Genomic DNA, 21630 nt, shown 5'->3' on the forward strand with positions numbered 1-21630 from the left:
CTGAACCAAAGCTGACAGTGAAACTCTGCCAAAACTGGCAAATTTTACCTGCTTTAGGGTTGAAAACAGACAGAGGTCAGTTCCTGGCTCTGGTTTCTGGATCTCCATGAATAACTGTACTTGTTTCCCTAGCACCTTGACTGTGCAGATATCAGAGAGCCTCATGAAGTATTACAAGCACATTTTACATGTGCATGCAACAGATTTAACACCCTTGCCTGTAACTCAGACCACAGTCTTGTCTAGAGTTATTGTAATTTTCTTAACATCACACAGAGAGCAATAACTGATGGCAGGAGATCTTGGGTCCTCTGGCCTTGATCTGTTCTATCCCAGCACTCCCCATGGGCTCCAGCCTGGAGCTGAACCTGGTTGAAGTTTGAAGTCTATTTTGCCTGGTCTGATTCTGCTACAAAAGTATTGCACAGGCAGCAAGGCTGGACTGATAAGGGTCATTTATGATGAACTGACTAGAAATTGGTTAAACAGTATCAGTGGCAAAGGAGCTGATGCAAGCGGCATGCTGACAAGCAGGGATGGTAATGAACATGGTGGGGAAGAGATCCTCCATACCAAGTTGCTTAGACTTATCTTTCTCCAGGGAGTGTTTATTTTAAATCAGAAAAACAAGGGCCCTGAAAACAGAGCTCTCTGACTGGGACATTGGTACTTCACTGTCTACCTCCTGACTCCATCACCACTCTTTCATTTCTCCAGTGAAGGCTCGTGGGGACTTGGCCCATCATGTGCTGTGCTGGGCTCACGCCGGAGGCACAAGGTCTGCACTGCGGCTCCTTGGGTAGAGGGGAGCTGAATGGGGGCTAACCGAGGTGCTGCCATCGTGCCAACATTGGGCACCAACTCTGAAAGCTGTTAAATTAAAAACAAGAAAGTGAGCCCAGTAGATCTCTTCTCACAGATACTGGATGCTCTAAACCCTAAGAGACTCTAAAGATTTTGGGTTTTGGGAGGGTGGCATGGTCTGGGCTGGCCATAGGTTCTTCACTGCCCCATAGCAGGAAGCCCTGCCACACTGTCACTTGGTTTCCAGTTCCCTGGGGCAGGGAGAGGAAGGAAGGGGCATTTTTATGAATCTGTCTACATCTCCGTGCCATCTGTATGGAGAGCCAGAGCTCTGAAGGAAACTGAATCACCCAGCTAGAGCCTCCTTTTCTTTTGGCGCTTCAAGACCTAAGCCGGCTTCCTAAAGGAGGAGTGCCTGCTCTCACGCAGCACTCCAGCAGCAGTGTCCTGAGAGGCCAAATGTGTGTGCCCAGCACATTGTCTTTCATAGCTGTCTCATGGAATCAGGTCAGTTATATTTTCATAGCCCAGTTTAGCCTTGTGGAGGTGAGCCACTTCTAATAGATGCGGTTCGTCTTTTTGCCAGCTTCAAACCGGGCTGTTATTTACGATGTTACTCTGTTAACATAAACTTATTTATAAGGCCAAAGAATGTGAATCTTTTATGGGAGATGGAAAAGGTCCTTGGATTGGAATGAGTTTGGGTTTGCTGCTTCTTTCTTTCACTGTCTCTTTTAATAAGGAAAGCTAAGAAAAGTTATCCACTTACTACTTACGTGCTGAGCCAAGACTGAGATGCTGGAGAGCGAGGAGAATGACCCTGAGTGCTTTCGTGAAGCCCCTCTGAGGATGATGGATGCAAAGCACTGCACAGAGCCCAGCACTGCCATTTTGTTCTTGTTGCACAAGAACGTGTAACATTCTTGAATGGTGTTGGTTTCCATGCATATATGGAAATAGTGGACTTGGTGTTTTCACAGTGCATTCATCTCTGATATCTCTGAAATGCTGGGCCTGAGTTAGGGAAGTAGCCATGGGCAGGACTGTCACCTTCTGTCCCTCCAGAAAAAATATTTACCAGGCAAAGGGAACAGCTGGAGTGTTTAAACTCTCTGTATCGTGGATTACAATGGAGCCGTCTGTGCAATGGTCATAACCATGTAGCTTATCAGATACTGCCTTAATAATAATGCTTTTATTCAACGATCTTGAGGTATTCAACAACAACAACAAAAAAAAAAAAAAAAAAAAAATGATCTTGAGGTATTCAACAACAACAACAACAAAAAAAAAAAAAAAAAAAAAAAAAAAAAAGAAGAGGAGTGAACTCGTTTCTGGGCACAATGGTGTTGATGTTGCTCCTTATTCTACTTGTATGTATTTGCCTACAGACGTGTATCTTTTTCCAGGATGCCTGGGTTCTGTTTGCAGAAAATAATCGAAGGAATAATCGAAGGCTGGAGCACTGTATCCCATCTTGAATGTTACTGTGGGGAGAGTATTATTGTTCACTCATTCAAAAAGGTGCTTCCGCCCAGGGCTGTTGCAAATGCAAGTCCTCTCATGATTTCATTATGCAGATTTCTAGAATCAGGTTAAAGCCAAACTCTCTGAGGGAGAGCTCTTCTGAAAGAACACCTTCCTATCCAAAAAGCGTGGTGCTTCATCACTATGAAATATTTTGCAGGAATGTGTCAACTCTGATGATGTTTTCAAAGGTAGGAAGTTGAAACAAATAATTGTGACACTATAATTTTATTTTAGTAATGCTGAAACATTTTGTTACAGTAAGACAAAATCTTTCTTCCCTTCAAAGATAAAAAAGTTTGCTATGTAACTGGCATTTCAATTCATTTTATTTAGACTCTTGGGTCATATTTACAACTGCTAACACTGTGCTGATTGTTTTACATGTAATACTTAGGGACCTGTGTTTGGTATCATTCAGATAAAAGATTTTAATGGTGCTCATTAACTTTTTTCAAACAATTTCCTTTCTGTGAGAAATATCTGCTTTTGGTTCCAGAAGATAATATAATCGCAACACCAGGATTTCCCAAAGGATGGGAATTCTGGTCCATCACTATCATCACTATCATCACTATCATCACGTGAGGGACCCTCGCTCATGACTAGGACTTGTGGATTTGTTCCAAGTGCAATACAGGCTCCAAAAGTCACAAACCGCCAGAAGCTCCAAAAGCCCCAAGAGCTTGCAATCAAAGTAGAAGGCAAGGGTCACCAGATGGACGGAGACAGATGGAGAACCACAGAGAAACCAGGAGATACAACAGGTCAGCCTGATGGCAGCCGTCTCAGTGGTTTCCTCTTCAGCTCAAACTCAGATCTCGCAGACTGGTCTTCCTTATGTTGTCTTTAACACTTTCATCTCTGGCCATGACCAAAGAAACTCTTATCTTACCGTCTGGAAAGGACTGTGCACCTTACGCCTAGGTCTTACAATGGTCCTGAATAGGATTTTGATTCACCTTTGCCTTCACCTCTGCAAGGTCAGAAGGTGTTGGTAAGAGGTATGTGCAATTTTCCCACCTCACATGCTCTTCTATGAGACGTGAAAGGTTAAGTCAGAAAAAGTATTACATATGTACAGTAATTAGTAGTAGTTGTTTGAAAAATACTAGAACAATGTACTTTTTTTCTGAAGTGTAAAGTTTGAACTAAAGATCTGTGTTTTATATAGATGTGGCATGCATGACTGGCTAGTATCTAACCCATGACCAAAAGTTCTGGGCTCTCAGAGGAGATTGAGGACGTGGCGTTGGCCAATACCGTTAAACACTTTCATTTTCCTATGACAAATGACCATGAGGAGCTAGAGATTGTCTTGCCTTACAAGACACAAAGGTAATTTTTATGCTTGTAAACTCCTTTCCCTAGAAGGGATTATTATCAATATTATTTGGCCAACAGTGAACAAAAAAGTTTACGATGGAAGAAAGCAAAAATGTGCTTTACAATTGTGAAAGGCTCTATGGAGAGCAACAGGGTTGATGCTGGCAGCATTGCTGACAGCATCGGCACTTTAACAGCAGGAAAATGTGAACTTTCTTACTACGTGGGTGAGTCATGTCAAAAACTGGTACAGACTCTGAGAATCGGAGAATATTCGCTGGCATTGTTGGTGTCTGGTTTGATGACATTTCAAATGACATTTCTGTAGGTAACAGCAGACTTCTTTCCTGAAACACTGTGCTACAGGAACAGATCCACACGTCTTAGCTGATAGCTCCTTCCCAGGCGGGATCTTCTGAAGGGTGTCTTGCGGAAATGAGAGATGAAAACCTTGAATTTCACTGGGACTGGCTTTACTTCTGTGCGCAAGTTTCCTCTACAAGTTGATTTAAGGCTGATGAAGTGGTGACATCAACTGGATGTATTTCTTCAATATCTCCTAAGCTTTGGCCTAATGTGACTTCAGAGAGAGCTCTGTGTATGTGAAGTCTTGAGTATCATAATCCAAACAAAATAACCATGGCAAATTCAGTTCTGGGATTAACCATGTTACCCAGTTAACCATGGGTATGGTCTATTGTGTAAAAAGACAAAGAGAAATGCATCCATCCACAAACTGGAACTGCCGCTGCTATTTTATTAAACAGCTGCATTCCGAATGCCAGCAGAAGCTGCTCTTTGAGTGTTTTATTGGGATTAAATGTTAAGAATAAATTAAAGATTGCTTCATTTTAAATCTACTACAGCAACTTGTCAGGTTGAAAAAAAATCAATTTGCCACCAGAGATTTTCGTTAAGACAGTTATGATGAGAAGATGAGGGCTTCTGCATCTTTAGATCAACAAAAGGAATAAATTATTGCAATAGCTGGAGTTTAGAGTGCTTAGCCATTGCAACAGTTCTTAGTGGGGCAATAATATGTAGCCATCAGCTGACTTGAAAGTCCATTTTCACCAAGAAACCCAAGGAACAGTAAGCTAATCTTGGCAATAAGGATTTAGCCTGTTTGATTGTATGCTGATGCTTGGCTTGCATGTCGTATCACCCAATCAGGAAAAGCTAGGCAAGCTGTGTAATTGGATGCAAATGTTCCTCAGGACTGACATTTCTTTCTGTCAGACTGAAAAAAAAGAAAGATATGTCTTGTTCTTCAGATGCATTCATTAGATAAATAGCAACTTCTTATTTTTTTAAGGGTTTGTTTTAGGGAACTCCGTCCTCTGAAAACCAAAATCAGCCCTGGAGATTTGCACATTTTCTTTGAATGAGTGCCTCCTCCAAAGAGTGCGTACATGCCAGCATTTGAAAGCAATTATCAGAGATATTTTAAGAGGAAATCAGGGACATGTTGTCGGAATGGAGGGAGATATTTCTCATTCTTCTTTACTTCTTGGGTTATGTTGCACAGACAGATCTCACATGGAATGAAATTCACCCCAGTGCAGAAATTCAGCACAACGCAGATAGGTTTCGCTTAAGCCTGAGGGCTTAGATGAGAATTAAGTGGGGAGCAGGTCCAGTGTCAGCCCTCAGCACAAGTGTGAATTTTATTAATCAAAGATGTTTCATTGTTCTGAACCAACACTATCCCACTAATGTGTCCAACACAACACTCAGACTTGTCTGATGGGGTGCAAGTTTTGAAAGCCAGGAGCACTAGATGGAGATGTCCTGTTGTCCCTTGCTATAAAGACCACGTCCAGATTTGGGGAAGATTCAGATTTGTGATTTTCTTAAGTTGGGGTTACTTAAGTTGAAGGTGTGATTTGAGATTTGATTGCACTGCTTCAGTTCCTGCTCTTCATAGGAGGTGTTCCTGCTCTCAGCCACATTTTTTTTGTTGTTTTTCAGTCAAAATAGACTCTTCTCAGTCAAAACATGTTCTCTGCATATATGAGGGGGATAATGGAGTTTTTGTTCTTTGTATTAAAGCACTGTTTATAGAGGTTCGTGCCCTATTTCACTGCTTTATAAGGAAAAAAAATTGGGTTCAATTTTCTTTATGTCTTCCTCCCTTCTTATTTGTTACAGACACAAAAGCATGGAGACATGGCTAGCAGAATATGGCTAAATATAATAATATATTAATTTGCAACTAATACGGTTGCAGTGAAGGTTACTAGCTCAAGCTACCTAATAAGACTTATTCAAGTTTGTTTTTTTAGTGAGCAATACTAGACTGTGGTAGACCCTAATGCTGAAGGTGGCTGTAAAGACTTTCTGTGTCTTTAGATTTACCAAGAAACTCTGTAAGGCAGAACTGCAATCATCAGCTCTTCTCTGGGAGAAGCTAAAGGGAATTAGATCAGCTACAGAAGATGCAGCACCAAGCCCCTTCACCATGCCAGGACTCAGCCTCTCTGCTTGCAGTCGTCTCAGTCAGACACTTTCCAAGACACCAGCTGCGCTGGAGCCTGTTGATTTTGCAACCCTTGTAACTGAAGTAGTCCCAACTGGCCCCTCTGGGATCCAGATGTGACAAGGGAAAAACTCACGCAACAGCACTCAGACCTGCCGTGTGGGACAGAAACCTTCCAGACCTTGGACCTGATAATCAGCTCCATCCCTGCTGGCTCGGCAGCCCCAGGATGCAAAAGCCCCCACCCAGCAAGCAAAAGCCTCTGCTGGGACCAGGATCCTGAGCTGGCTTCTGCACAAGTGCGGGAAGTCGTACCACCATGTCCCTGCCAGGGCCACCTGGTCACTGGTGCCATCAGCATCACACAACAGAGGCAGGGCAGCAGGGTCCCCACACCATGAACAAATGGGGGAGCCAGGCAGAGTCTTCATAGCCAGGGCACACGGCTGCCGTCACCGGGAAAGCTCTGCCAGCATTAACAGTGCTGGGAGACATTTGTCACTTGAGGTAAGTCCGAAAAAGCAAATAAGAGTCACGGATAAGAAAGCTTCAGAAGGAGCACCTCATAGCTTTGGCTACATCTTGCCCAAGCAGCTCTGTCCAGTTTAGAGGCAACCAACCCCGGGGGGAATCATGAGTTTATGAACACTTTGATGTGCTCCCATTATGCTGTTACACCTCCTGTCAGTCATTCCAGGCTGGGCTGGCAGGGCCAAATGTGGTCTACATAATGTTATTTTAAAAATATCTCCATTAGCTTCAGGAATAATAGCATGTGAATGAAGAAATCAGTTTCCCCGTGGTGAAGCGGAGAGTTTTTCTGGGAAGTCAGGGTGAGGAGGAAATAACCTCAATGAACCAATTGATCAGGCCTAAGATAACAGGCATTTGAGTCTAGAGCACTTCCATTTGCTTTGTTAATTTGTCTTCATGTCCAATAAAGAAATGGGTAATTCAACAATGAGTCATTAGTAGGCATAACAAAACCAAAAATGCATTTGCAATAAATTTTTGGGCAGTTAACAGTCATTTGGAATACTCTTTTCCTAGCAGACGCTCTCTCTCTCTATTTGTGTGATTTGTGGAAATCCCAGTAGGAAAAAAAAAAAAAAAAAAAAAAAAGAAGAAAAAAAAAAAAAAAAAAAAAAAAAAAAAAAAAGGAAAAATTAAAAGTATTTATGAGGCAAAATCCTCTGTAGGAAGACTGAATATTTTCATTCTATTAATATTGTTACTTTTTGCTGTTGGCTTGTCTAGGCATATGTGCTGCTTTTAAGACTGAACTTGCTAAAAGGCTGAACTACGTACCTTTAAGGTAAACCACAGGGAATTACTATCTAATCAAGCAATGGATTGTCCGAGCACTGTTTGTCCAAGCATGACACAGCCAACACATAACCTCTCAAGACTTTTTTTTCCCCCTTTAAAAGGCTGTGATTTCTTTCAGTAGTCAAGCCCAAACATTTCATATGATCAAATTAAGAAAATGTGAGATTTTGTGCAATGAGGAGGAATAAAGAAGAATTGCTATACAGACAAATTGTTTTAAAGCTTTCTAGGGACTACACAATAGCTCTGGGATCCCTTGGGTAAAAATGAAATAACTATACCTTAGGAATATAATGGAAAGATATTATCAGCTGTGGTTTACAGGGGATAGAAAGAGGATCCAGCCAGACTTCCCACAGAATATGTGAATAATCTATGAGAAAGACTGAGCCCATTAGAGGTAACTACACAGTATATGCTAAACCCTGATAGATGTTATACCCTATTGGAAGTCATCTACTTTTCCTTCTGGATAGCCTTTTAATTTATACTTTAATATAATCTTTTAAAAATAATTCTGACTGTACTGGCACTTCTGACACACAGATCATCATTTCAAATCCTTTTATCAGCACATGTATCATTTTGTTTCATACTAGTAATAGGATGGGAGTCAAGGAACATCTATAATTTCACCTCATGCCTCTTAGCAATAATGGAGTTACGTGTTTCAATGAAATACTGTATAACTCGCTGTTCATCAAGTGAGGCAGGGGTACTGAAGAAATCTGCTCAATGACCATTTCATGCAAAGGACATAAACAGTCTTGGATCAAGCCAAGGGCTCCTGTGGCTCACCAAGCTTCTGAACCCATAGGCTACAACCCTGTCCCCTCTGGTATTTTCCTTCTGCCCCCATGAGCAGTGAATCTCTGCTATGTGGCTGGGGGTGGAGCACTTCCCTGCCTGGGGAACACACATTTGCTATGCTGCAGGGTGAAGAGGAAACCCAGTGAGGGTGTCCCAGGTCTTGGTCAGGCTCTTCCTTTGCTTACTGTGGCTGCAGATTGTGGTGGGAGGTTGCAATGAGCTGTGTTCAGTCTGCTCATGTCAGACTTACCCTGTTCCCCGTACTTTCCCTGTTAAATCAACACACAATGGTGCTGGTTAAGTGCTTCTTGGCTCAATGTGTTGGCAGTGCTGGAGCGTGCTCCTACAGTCCCACGTCTCCTCAGGCACTGAACAGGGTTTGAAGTGCACAAGAGAAAAGTAGACCCAGGGACCTCTCCTGGATTTAATATTGATTTAGCTGAGCTATTTTGTCTGTATTTTTATTGCTACTTTCTGGCAGTACTGACTACAGAAGCTAAGGACTCCTATTGCCTATGTCCTCCCAAACATCCAGTCATCCTCCTTTCCTCTTTCTTCTGCACTCTTTTGAATTTGTACCTGCCCTTCCCCATCCTACCTCCCACAACTCCCTATCAGTCTTCCCCGGGCTCCAGCCCAGCACTGTGGATCCCTTCCTGCTCTTTGAATTTCCAGTACTCCGCATTAACTCTCGCCATCTCCTAGGGCAGGGGAAATGTGGCCGCAGAGCCCAGGTGGGGAGATGCTTATTTATTCTGTAGGAAAGTATCTGTATGACCTGGTCAGGATCGGAGGAGTGAGGTGAGGAGGAAACCGTGAATCTCCATGTAAACTTGTGCAAGCTGTAATTTTTCAAAAACCCGTAACACAGTCAAATTTGGGTGGGTTTCCATCTGCAGTAAAAAAAAGTAAACTTCCCCAGCTTTCACCAGGAAGAGAAGGCACAAGGTTATGAGTTCCCTTCCCGGGAAGGACCTGGCGTAGCTTCCTGGAGGAAAAGTATACAGTAATCCGTGTACTACAAAGGGAAAACCAGTGTATATCCTCCTAAGCCCATTCAGGGAAATGGCTAGGTCATTTTGCTTGAAACTTACATAAGAAAAGTCAGCGTGAGGTGGGCATTTGTTGAATATAATCTACCCCAAACAGCAACATCTTGAGGAATCTAAAACTTACCAAAAGCAGGGTGTTACAGTGAGAAGCTCATCACAATTTAGCTATTGACTATACCAACTGTACCAGCAGCGTTGTATCTCGCTTCTCACCAGTTTCATTAAAAGTCTTTGCTCTATAGTGTATTAAATCCAGTTGATCAGACTTAACTGAAAAAAAAAAAAAAAGAGCAGCAAAAAATCATATCCATGAAAGATATTAAAAACAGGAATTAAAAGCCAAGGGTTTGTGGCCAGCTCCAGGATTTGATCTTTTGCAATAATTAGAGTTTGGTCAAAGCTGACTTTCTAAACTGGTGCTTGAGAAGGAGCCTTTTCCCCATGATGATGCTGAGGTACCTGTGAGGAAACATATTGCTCATGTAATCTTAGCTTGTCCTCATTTACGACTGACAAAATGTATTGAAAAACACTAAAAATATGTGGCGCAGTTTCTTAAGACCTTGTTTCTTGCACCTGATTGCTGTAGTTTCTACAGGCCTATTATACTGCTATGAATGACGTCTAAGGGTTCTTATGCAATTGAATGTAGGGCACATGATGGTCTGCAGAAATATGCTGGTGGTGGCTAGGTGGGAAACGTAACGATTTATTGCTTTCAAAACTGATCCATGAAGCCCACCAGATGTGAACATTAGAAAGCTGCACCAGGGAATACAACATGATGCATTGCAAAAAGAAGTCTCTGTTGAAGTCAGTTGATGGACAGTGTGTTCTGGAGCTACACACAAACTTTAAAACAGGTGCCAGCAAAAAGAAAGGAAAAGCCAGAATCCAGCTGACAAAGGCAACAGCAGTTGGGCAATGAGACTACTGGTAACCTTCAGGAAGAAAGGCAAAGGGCAGTAGAAAAATATTGATTTATTAGTGTGAAGTGGAAAGTACACAGGCTAGTTCAGAACCACTTGCTTTCCCAAGGAAGTTTTAATTTGATTAGTCAATTATTTGCAGTGGAAGTAAATGTTTTAAGTAGTGGGTGAAAACGCAGAGCCAGTGGTTTCTGATTTTTAACAGTGCTTGCTTGCTAAGCATTCATTTTTTACTTTGATTTCATGGCACATGTATAAGATAGAGTGTAGGTGGCCTTTCAGATTTGAGGAAAACCAAATAAATTGTGCTTCTGCTTGTTTGGACAAAATCTGTCGAAGCCGTGTGTAATGCATGCCTCTTTGGAACAGGTAGATGCTTGGCAGAAGGACGACAGTGCTGAGGAGTGGGTTCCTTCTGACAGAAACTAGTATCTCCCAGTCAAGGAAGGCCTAAACCAATCAAAAAGTGTGAACCACAGATATCGGTGTATAATTCCAATCTTTGTACAGTAATAAGATTTCATGATTACTGCTTTGAAGGCTGCACTCTGGTCAAGCAAGATAAGTACTGGCAATTTCCTTGAGCCTGAATTCAGTAAGATATCACATGTCACTTTCAACAGTGCTCTCTGTGTGCTGTGTTGAGATCAAAACCTGGACTAGAGTGTATCACACAGATCACACCGCTTGTTAGGTGATGGCGCAGTTAGGATGGCACAGTCTATTTCAATATCAGGAATATTCAGGTCTTGGACTTTGGTGTGTCTGAAGCTATAATTGCGGTGAGGTTTTGAAGAAGTTGCAAAGACCAGATTTTTGCTTGGTGTAAATTGTCATGGGGAGTGGGGAGGGATACATTCTACATACGTATGGCAGAAAGATTTAAGGTGCAGGAAGGAACTGCCTTTGCAATGTCAATAAATAAATAGGTCAAGCCCATGTGGGTGCTGTCCTGTGCTCAGCATCCTGAATGATGCTTGGGTGCCACCAAGGCTGAGGACCATCTCCTCGTCATATTTTCAGTGGGGGCATAACACATAGCTGGATTTGGTATGAGACATGTCTGAATGCTCGAAGAACGAAGTTGTGTTTGAATGGCAACATGGGAGCAAGCATTTCAACAACAATCTTCGTACTCAATTTTGTGTTAAATCTCTGTAACATGATAGTAATTAGTCAGTGTTCACACACTTGTGAACCAAGCCTATTACCAGCCTTGAGTTTAAAGACATCCTACTATTAAAGATGAGACTCTTATAGTTAAAACTCTGCAAAAGTGTGCTCAGTTCCAGACTTTTCCACAGCCTTTCAAGTAAAATGAGACAAGTTGCTTCAGCTCTTTGTGTTGCTTGGGTAAAATTGGGGTCTTACATCTTCCATTGTCCCTTGCTCTGGAGGAAGGGGAGCAGAAGCTTCTCTTGTAACACCAAGGAAAAGGGACTGATCTGGATTGAGACTGATAATTGTTGCCACAATACAAATAATAAGTACTTAAACCTTATGAAAATGTTACTGAGTTTAGTTGCAATAAATTAGCACTAGTTATCAAAATGTTAGGAAGGTTTTTCTTTGCACTACAGTGATTAAAGCAGATAAATAAGAAGCTGGACAACTTTGTGTGTGTGGTTACTGTGTCTTAGGGCTGCCTCTAATAGCCCCAGTGATCTTTCCATCGTTGTTAATGGATATTTAATTGGGATTTATTTCCATGGAATTTTTGTGCCTTCAGATCATTATAGCACCGAGAGAATTTTATAGCCATGGGGATCAACATGGGGATCTCTCTAGAGGCTCTGTTTGATGAATGAAGCTGGAAAGAGTTGACATATAGTTAGAGACTATTACCATTTAGAAATATGTACAGGATTGAGAGGAATCCTTTTCAAAAGGACCCTCTTTGTCCTATGCTGTCTGCCAGTCATCTCTTAAAAAACAGTACGAGGAAGGCATCCAATATTTTCTCTTGGTTTTAATTGACCTTTCCACAGAATCCTATATGCTTTTTTCCTGTTTCAGAGCAGTGAAACTGAGTGGAACCATCCACCTCTGGAGGAGACAGCTATTGCATTTTGTACCTATCTTTCCCCAGTTTATAAGACAAAACATTGATCACAGACAGAGAAGAAGAGTAGCTGGGACATGGCAGCACTGGCATGGGACTCAGGACAGGTGAAAGCAATTCTTCTCCATGCCAGTCTTCCTGTAGGACCCTGGGAAGTTACCTGTTTCTCAGCGTGGAAGGAAAAAACCAAGCTGTTTCTACTTTGCTAGGAAGAAGATCAAGCCAATATTTAAGACTCTGAATGAATCATGTGTGCCATAAAATAACAAAGGCACAATAAATGCAGTGTATCCTGTGGCTTCTGCAATAGGACTACCCAAAATACTCACTGTGTTTCACCCAAATTAATCTGTGTGGATGGGCTATTGCCACTTATGTACAAGTCTGGTGTCTTTAATGTTTCAAAATATTTGAAATTAATAATACAGCCTTTATGACAAATCTGCACCTTGATAATGCCGTGTTTCCCCCCTCATTTAGCCTTCAGCTATCTCTTGATAATAGAGATGAGCCAGTTGGCTGGGTCAGCTTCTTTTCTCTTGATTCCTTCCCATCTTCAGAGGGCCTTCCATCTGTCTTCTCTAGTGGTTCCTGTGTTATTCGTGCGTGTCTGCTTGTGCGTGTGCAAAGCCTACAGGAAGGATCTTGTCACGAGCAGCCACTTTGAAGCATCCCTCCTCAGTACAACTTTGTTTGACATGTGTTTAAACATCAACTTCCACTTGGCAACTGTTCTCTCTTTTTTTTTTCTTTTTTGGTGAGCACTCCAGGTAAATTTCCATTTTTTTTAATTGCTCCCAACCTGTACCACTCCCTGCAACTGGGCCTGAGGAAAGGTATTCAAAGCAGCTGTCTCCAGACCTTTAAAATCACCCATTCTTAAAATTATTTTCCTGTTAACCCTCAGGTTCTCTGCATTGGGTTTGTTGCATTTGAAAACCCACCACCTCCTGTGAATTTTGCTATGGGAGGATGGGCTCCAAAGTCACTGTCTGCACTTACTTTTTAACTCTTAAAATGCTAATGCATTATTATGGGTCTGGAAACGCATATGCGCTACAACCTCTTTTCTTACCCTTAATATCTACAGTATTTCCTTGTTTTTCCTCTGCTTTTAGCTGAGACCTCATCAGGTCTCTTCCTCTTCAGTGCGTCCTCCACCAGTACAGTTTATCTGTACGTCAAAAATCACCAAAAACTCCAAGCATATCTAACCACTGAATTCCATCTGCACTTCAGGCTATTTTAAATCTTAAACTACCTTGTGGGCAATCAATCTGACTTGGCATTTCCTCCTTAGGCACAAAGACAAGGTCCCACACCAATACAGGGTGTGCTGTAGGCACACGGGCACATAGGCTGGGCAAGAAAAACAGGAATGCAGAAGGACCAGTTTTAGATGTAAATCCTTCCTTCCTTAAGGGGAAAAACAAATCCATCATTTTGCAAAGGACATGGGACAGACACCAAGACATTTGGCTCAGGGCACAAGGTGGTAGGAAACCTCGAAACTGCCTTTTTTCTTTCTCAGAGGTTGCAGTGATAGCTATGTGTAGGTTGTAACAGCAGGTATGTTACATATACATGGAATTTCATAGCCAGCTTTTAGAGCGTACCCATACCACAGCTAAGGCAGACTACAGAATTGCCCCACCCAGTTAACTCTGTCTCTTCCTTTCTGTAGGAGTAATTTATCCCTAATTCATTCATGCAGCTGTGCCCACCCCATTGCATTGTGTCCTCCCCAGATTACAGACTGGAGCATCCAAGATGCAGCAGCCCCTGCACAGCTGGATCCCAGGCTGAGGAGGACCACGCAATGGAAAACGAGTCCTTTCTCAGAGTCTCCCAGCAGCCCTGACCTAAGAGACAAGATAAAATAGGGGCTAGGCTACAAGTAGCTGAATCAAATCTTCAATAAAATAACAACAGTCACTCAGGAAGGTTTTGGGAAGAATAAATGACCCCAGATTCGTCAGTCCCAATCTTGTGTCTTAACCACCACCAGAAATCGTTGGTGCTTCCTGCAGCTGGACAGGACAGCCAGAAAGGGTTGTAAGTCACCTGTATCTTACTTCATGGGGTGCAATTTATGTAGCAGAGGAACCATCCACAATACTCGATATTTACCCACACAACTATTTGATGTTTGGCAAGAACTTAGTCACTTGTGATGTGGAGCTTTGGAGGATGCGCTGCTTTTGGCTTCCTGGAAAGACAGGAAGCCTGTCTATCCTTCCCTTCTCATGAGGGAAGCCTTCATTCTTACTCTGGGACTGGGAGGAAGATAAAAGGGAAAAGGACCCTTCACATCCCTTCTCTGGTGCTGATCAGAAAGGGTGCAGAAAACCATCTAGTCAGGTGAATGAGAAACAGAAGCTGTACAGGCAGAGATACAAGGAAGAAAGGTTTAAGTGGTTCTTTGCTAAAAATTATGTTCTTGTTTGTGGGATAAAATGGACTTTTAAAGAATCTGTTTACAATTGGATGAATTATATAAGTATGCATTATGTAATTGAATAATAGCATAATCTTCCATAATGACAGGCAGAAGCCTTCTAATGTTTGGGACAGGACTGCTATTTTCTTCTTACTTGGATATCTTTCAGATCCATTGTTATGCAGTTCTTTACATGATGTTTCCTTTTTTCCCTCTTTGAAATTCATCCATGCTAACTGGCTGTATTAACTCTGTTATTATGCTCCCTTGAAAATGTCTTTATTACTTACGTCTTGATAGTATTCCAAGCATACCATGCTGTGATGCTCTTTTTTCTTGCTATTGCAAGTTTGAGCCTCTGGATCCAGTTCTTGTACCTCTACAAGGTAGAGCTCACTCCAAATACCAGATAAAACTATCTCCATGCAAGGTGAAACAAAGGTCTTTGAAGGACAAAGAGGAACTTTAGTGAGGCTCCTTATAGACTTACGAGGGATCTTTCCCTTCAGTGGTTTGAAAGGACAAGAAAGGCAACTCACATGAGTAAGCATTTGCAAGATCAGTTCCTGAATCAAATACTCCATTGCTTTTGAATATACCTCACTTTAAAGCTGGTTATGTTTTTCTTTTAAACATGTTTTTGCTGTAAATATTACTGCTAATGTGGTTTTTCTTGTTTCTTTTTAATTTTGTTTGTTCCTTGGTAATGTGGCATAATGTCCAGATAAAAAAAAAATCTTTCAGTGAATTAGCAATATATTTAACACTGATGGCATTTTTCATCTTCTTGCAAACACTGGTATATGGAGTTCATCTGTAGAAGGGCCGTCTTGCAGTTGGGATTTATGAGGGGGATGCATCTCTTTTCAAAATTATGAAAAACATCTCATTTTACGAAAAAACCACAGACCCCTTGGGAAGCACAGAGGCTTTCCTTTCAAAACTGAACTGCTTCTGTCCACTTTTCTTGGAAAACCTTCAAGGAGTCTCCAAATTTTGAATGTTGCTGTTTGCAATCTCCTGTAAAAGAAAATACTCCTCTCCTCAATATTTAAAAAGAGATATATAATATACAGATTTGAATATTCACATTTCAGTGAATTGCTGACCACAATGACATTTCTGTGCCCTGGAAGAAATGATGATCCTTTTTTTCAACTTATTTTTTTCAACTTTTATTTCACAAACCCACGTTAAACATTTTCTCACAGTATTTGTTAGTAACACAAGCAGGTCTATTCCATGACAGGGGATTTGTTTAGCCAAGAGCTAAATTAGATTGGCCACATGTGGTGTTCAGAGTGCCACAGTGGGGTCCGTGTAACACCCTCTACCAGTAACACTGCTGCACTGCTGAAAAACGAGGGAGAGGGACAAGGGATGGTTTAGAAGAGTCGATAATTTTGCAGTTTAGCTGGGTTTCTAGTGGCGGCAGTGGTTGTTGTTGTTGTTTTGAGTTGCACATACTACGTTTGAAGAGAAAGCTAGGACTGGTTGGAGCCTTAATAAGAAATAAAAAAATTGGAGGTGAAAGGGCTCACTGATAAAAGAGCTGCTTTCATTTACTGCTCCAGGCATCTGCTGTAAAGGAGCCAAAGCGAATGTGCAAGCATCAGAGACAGTCGCAGGAGGGAGGAGGCAACAGTCAGAGCTGTGAGAAACTGTACATAAACATAATTTAAATCAAAACAGCTGAATAACAATTTAGGACATAAAAGGAAAGAGAAAAGGTGGAATGAAGTAAAGAAAAACAAACCCCACAAATCGACCACAGTCAAACGAGAGAGGAACGCAGAGGAGCAGCAAATGGAAGATGAAACATCAAGGAAAGCCATCAGGGTCTACTGGTTCATTCCTGTGGTACCTTGTGGTTCCCAGCTCAATTACTCAATAAGGTCTCGTGCTTTGCAGGCCAAGAGGAGCCCTGAAGTACCAAATCTCTCCTTCAGGATTCTTGTCTTCAAACACAAGGCTCTTCACAGCTCAGCCTCCCCACACTCTCCTCTTTATGCTGCTTTCTGCACCACCTCCCAGCACCTCTACTCCACCAGTGACCCACCACACTGACTTCTACTGCTGCCATCGCTCCCACTTGCCTGGAGCCCCTTGCACCCTTTCCAGAGGCTTCCTCCTTTCCCCTAGAAGCCCTCCCCAAACATTGTTTGTTCCTGCTTAGCCCCTGCTGGTACCCGGCAGCTGGAGATGGCCAGTCCCAGTGCATTATCACTCATCGTCTTGCCATCTCAGGTCGCTATTGTTGTCTCTTTCCAAGTTCAAAAGCTCCTTTGACAAAGGGGTTTTCATCCACAATTAAGGCTCCCAAGTCCTAACACAACAGCTGTTGATGCTCTACAGCCACTGAAGCCTTTGTGTCTTCTGCCTTTTCTCTGTCCCACCCAGAGTCACTAGCTGGTGTCCTTATAAACCAGTAAGTAAAAATTTGTATTTTTTAATCCTATTAAACTTTTGGCCTTGATGATACTATGTGGCAATGGGTACCACTGATGACTCAGTTTTAAATATGTTTTCCTGACATTTTTATTAAATGGGGAGAGCAAGCGGAACCTTGCCAGGTTGATGTGGCTAATGGAGAATGCCGTTGATGGGCTTCACAAAGAGTAATTGCCCACTCCTTCAAATCCAAGAGATGTTGTTGTGATAGAACAAAGCCCCATCTTTGTTCAGTGGCTGGAGAAGAATGGCCAGAGCAGAAGAAAACAGTAGGATAAAAGAGTGTCTCAAGCAGAGGCTGTTACCCCATACTTCTGAGGATGTTATTAAAGGCTCTGCAGCAGACCTTTCACAAAATGTCTCCCTGACCCTCGTGCTGAAGTCTCCTTTGTGCCTGGAAGAATGAGGGCTTAAACCCCTTCCAAAATACTTGGGGTTTTGCTTTCTCATTAGTGCAAACTTAGCTTTGCTTGCGTGTTGGGTATGTTTCATTTCTCAGGGTTTTAATATGAGAAAAAGCTAAGAAACAAAATAATCCTCCCTCCTTTATGAGACACGCAGTGTTATTTCCCTCCCTGATCTATATGTCCAATTAGTCCATGAAAGTTCCTCTCTGCTGATTTGATATCCCATTTTCCACCTTTACCAACATCTGAGCCATCTGACTTGAGTGGGAGCATATAGTGGGATGCGGATGTGTGACAATATTTTTTTCCACAGCAGAACTGTGTATATTTTTTCATGCATACATAATTAAAAATCGTTGAAAGCGACTTTGATTAAGCTTTCTCAAGAATTCAAACTAATGTTAATCATTTTTCAGGAGAGACGTTGCAGTAATATTTTCAGTCAGGAAAAGGAGTCTGCTTAGCCATATTAATAAAAATAATAAAAAAACCCCCAAAAAGCCAGCTTGTCACTGGAAACATTTTGCTGTCTTTTGTTTAGCCCATACTAACGAGTGACCACTGTCAAGCAGTTACTAGGATAAATAATACATAACAGCAAGGCTAGAGAGAAATGAAGAGTCATAGACAAGGGAGGAGAATATTGTTTCATCTCAGAATTGAAATGAAACAGAGGACAAAATCAGTGGGGTGGGAAGCCTGTTCCAGATGGCAGGAGCTCCAGAAGCTATTGCACCAACAGTAACCAGCTTGTAGGAAGAGGCAGAGAGAAATAATCGGGTTTCATCCAGCAAAGTACCAGGTAGTGTAAGAGGGGGACTAACCAGTGCCAAAGTTCTGACTGATGCTTCCCGAAGGGGATAGTCCTGCAGTAATTGGGAGGGTCACTGTGACTCAGAAACTCTGCGCTGCAGGGGAAGTGGGAGAGGTAAGGGGGTTAACGCTTTTTTCCTAGATGCAGCACTGAGTCATAAAGCCATTTTCTTTTCTTTCTTTTTTTTTTTTTTTTTTTTTTTTTTTTTGGTCTCTTCCATTAAGTAAAAATGATCTGGCATGTTCTTTTTTTCAGAAGATTTTGAAGAGGACATTTTGGAGAGGCATTTCAAGGAGCCTGGCAGACAGTCCCACATCAGCTCAGCTCTGCATCCTTGGGCAGCTCTCCCTCTCCAGGCCAGGCTCCCCGGGACCCCTCTGTCCTGCTGATGGCTATGGGACACTGCAGTCCTGCCTGCAGACCAGTGGGACCGGAATAAAACAGAACAGAGGAGAGACGGTTTATCATCAGCATCTCCTCTTATGAAAGTGGTGCATAACCACTTAAGGGAAGTGTCCAAGGTCATCCATCAATGCAGTAGCGAGGATGGCAGAGGGGCACAGGTTCTGACTGTGGGGCCGTACTTTGTCTCCACTGACCTACTGAGCAGGACTCACTCTTGAGACTCACTAGTAAAGGGGTCAAATCTGTAAAAGAAATTAGAAGTAACTTTTTTAAACTAAGAAAAAAATGGCTTTAGCTGGGTATATGCCCACTTGTATCCTCCGTTCTTGAATCTCCCACCCACCATGTGGCCACATGGAGAACTTCTCATGGTCCCTGATGCACGGGTAAGAAATGCATCAAAGCTGAGGTTTTCCAAGGTCCATGCTCCCAAACACGCCCCAGCTGGCACTGCCGTCTGCTCAGGCTCTGAACCCAGCCTGACATTTTATAGAGGTGGCCATCAATGAGCGGTTTATGGCCAACCAATGTGTAAATAGAGCTGATGCAGGCTGACCTTTCTCTGCATTTGCCTCATGTTGAGGACCCACTTGGTGTTAAGATTAATTTCCGAGGTTGATTTAGGGTCAGCTTTGGTCTTGGAGCTGGTAATCCAAGAGTCACTGTTCAGTGATTTCGACAGCAAGATATCAAAATCCTTCTTGTTCAGAAAGCCCCTCATTGGTACTTGCCATATTTCTGTCTTAGAAACCAGTTTGAATTTTGGAACCAAATCAGTTAAGTCATTTGGGGCTTAGTGATTTGACTTTGACTTCACATAATTTTAAAGAAGCTTGGATATAAACACTAGTTTTTAAAGATGCCAGGCTGAACAGTTGGTTTAAAAACTGAACAATAAACATGCTTATTAACTTGCCACAGAAGATACACACATTGAATCTGCATTAGTTATTTGGCAGCATTACGAATACTTTCCTCAAACTGATTTGATGACTAAACACTCTTTAGAATAGCAACTGATCCTGCTGAGAAAAACATAACTTTAAGGGCTATGGGTTTCTTACTGCTCATATTCCTTCCTGAAATACTATTCAGCTTTTGGTCTAAATTCTTCATAGAAAAAAGTTTAAATGAAAAATGCATTTAGGGACAATGTCAAGATCTTACAAGGTTCTGCTGGCCTTTTTTTTTTAAAAAAAAAATTTAATCTAAAAATTATTATTTTTAATTTGAAGCTCATATGACCTGATCAAAAATGTAAATTTTGTCCAATTCAAGCAGCTTTATAACAGTTGGACAACAATACTTTTTCACTAATCAGTCAATTAAAAGTATCATTTGTCTTGATGCCCAACAGGAAAAAACAGAACAAAAGTTCAAAATGTTCATTGAGCTGAAAAATCTGTTTCACACCAGCTCTGTTGATCAGCCTTGAAAAGCAGGGCTGGGCAGTGGGAGGACCTCACAGGAGTCTCACCCCACTGAACTGAATGTCTTCTTTAAAGGCCAGCAGTTTTCCAACCAGATTTTTTTTGTGTGTCACCCCCAATTTAGAAAGCAAGCAAACATGCAGCTGATGATACCAGTTTTTGACCGAAGCATCTGTAGGAAAGAAGCAGAAACCTTATTCCTCTTGATCAGGCATATTTTCAAGGCCACAGTGTATTTTTCATTAGCTGTGTTGAGTTTAGTGCTGCCATCTCGGGGAAATCTGAGAGGAACAAGGTTATTAAAAAAAAAAAATTAGAAACAGCAACAACTATTTTTTGGCAAAATGTGCCAATAAACAAACAGAAAAGGTCAAAGATAAATCACAGTTGCTGAAGGGACTTCCAAAACTTTACAAGCTTTTCTACTTACCATTTACCTCCTTGGCTCTGCCTTCTCTTGCCAAAAATGATATTTTGCTGATTTATTTTTTTACTGTTGCTGGCAGGAGGTCTATAAATTGATCTTTATAAATCCTGGTAGAATATCTACATTATATCCTGTAGGTATTTCTAGGCTTGTGTATAATACCAGTGCAGTCCACCTTGGCAAACAAATATTCCTGAAACCTACAGGTGATGCCACTGGACTTGTAATCGTTGAATAAGTGACAAATCTTTGAGAAGAAACAGGGCTGATGGCACCAGGAGACACACTGAAAAGGGGTTCCAAGCAGAGCTCTGCTCAGGGGGGTTGGGTGTATTCACTCCTCTTTTTCTGAATCATTGATTGATTTGAAACAACATTGTTTCAGGCTATCTTGAAAGAAATATTTATCCTTCCTGTAGCTCTAAAAATGAACCAGAAAATTCAAACCATAAGAGGAATTCATTTCAGATTGAAAAAAAATATCATTCTGTTTCAGCTGTTATTGTTGTTTTTCATCCCTTCAAAATGGAAATTTAATTCAATTTCCAAATTAAGTGTTCTTTCAAAATGAAAAATCCAAACATTTCTTTAAGAAATGTCAGAGGGAAATGTATTCAAATTAGCTTAGGATGATCTGCTGAACTTAACCTTGATTCACAAATACCTTTGCTTGGCTTGGCAAGGAGCTCTTTCCATCCCGTTGTGCAGAGGACTCCTCTCGGAGCTACTCTGGCACAGGGAGAGGTGGTTGGGATGCTGAAATGTCAGGTTGCCAGGTTGGGCTCAGCCTGACCCTCACCCGTGAATGGTGATTGATGGCATGCGCCAGGTGTCAGGGGACACAAATGGCCCCGGGTTAGTATTCAGTGACAAGCACGTGGGCAGGCCTTTTTGCTGGCGTGGCAGCCCCGGAGCATTCCTCTGCAGTCACCAACTGC

The sequence above is a fragment of the Pterocles gutturalis genome, unplaced genomic scaffold (assembly GCF_000699245.1).
Source record: "Pterocles gutturalis isolate BGI_N339 unplaced genomic scaffold, ASM69924v1 scaffold13773, whole genome shotgun sequence".
NCBI classification, from domain to species: domain Eukaryota; kingdom Metazoa; phylum Chordata; class Aves; order Pterocliformes; family Pteroclidae; genus Pterocles; species Pterocles gutturalis.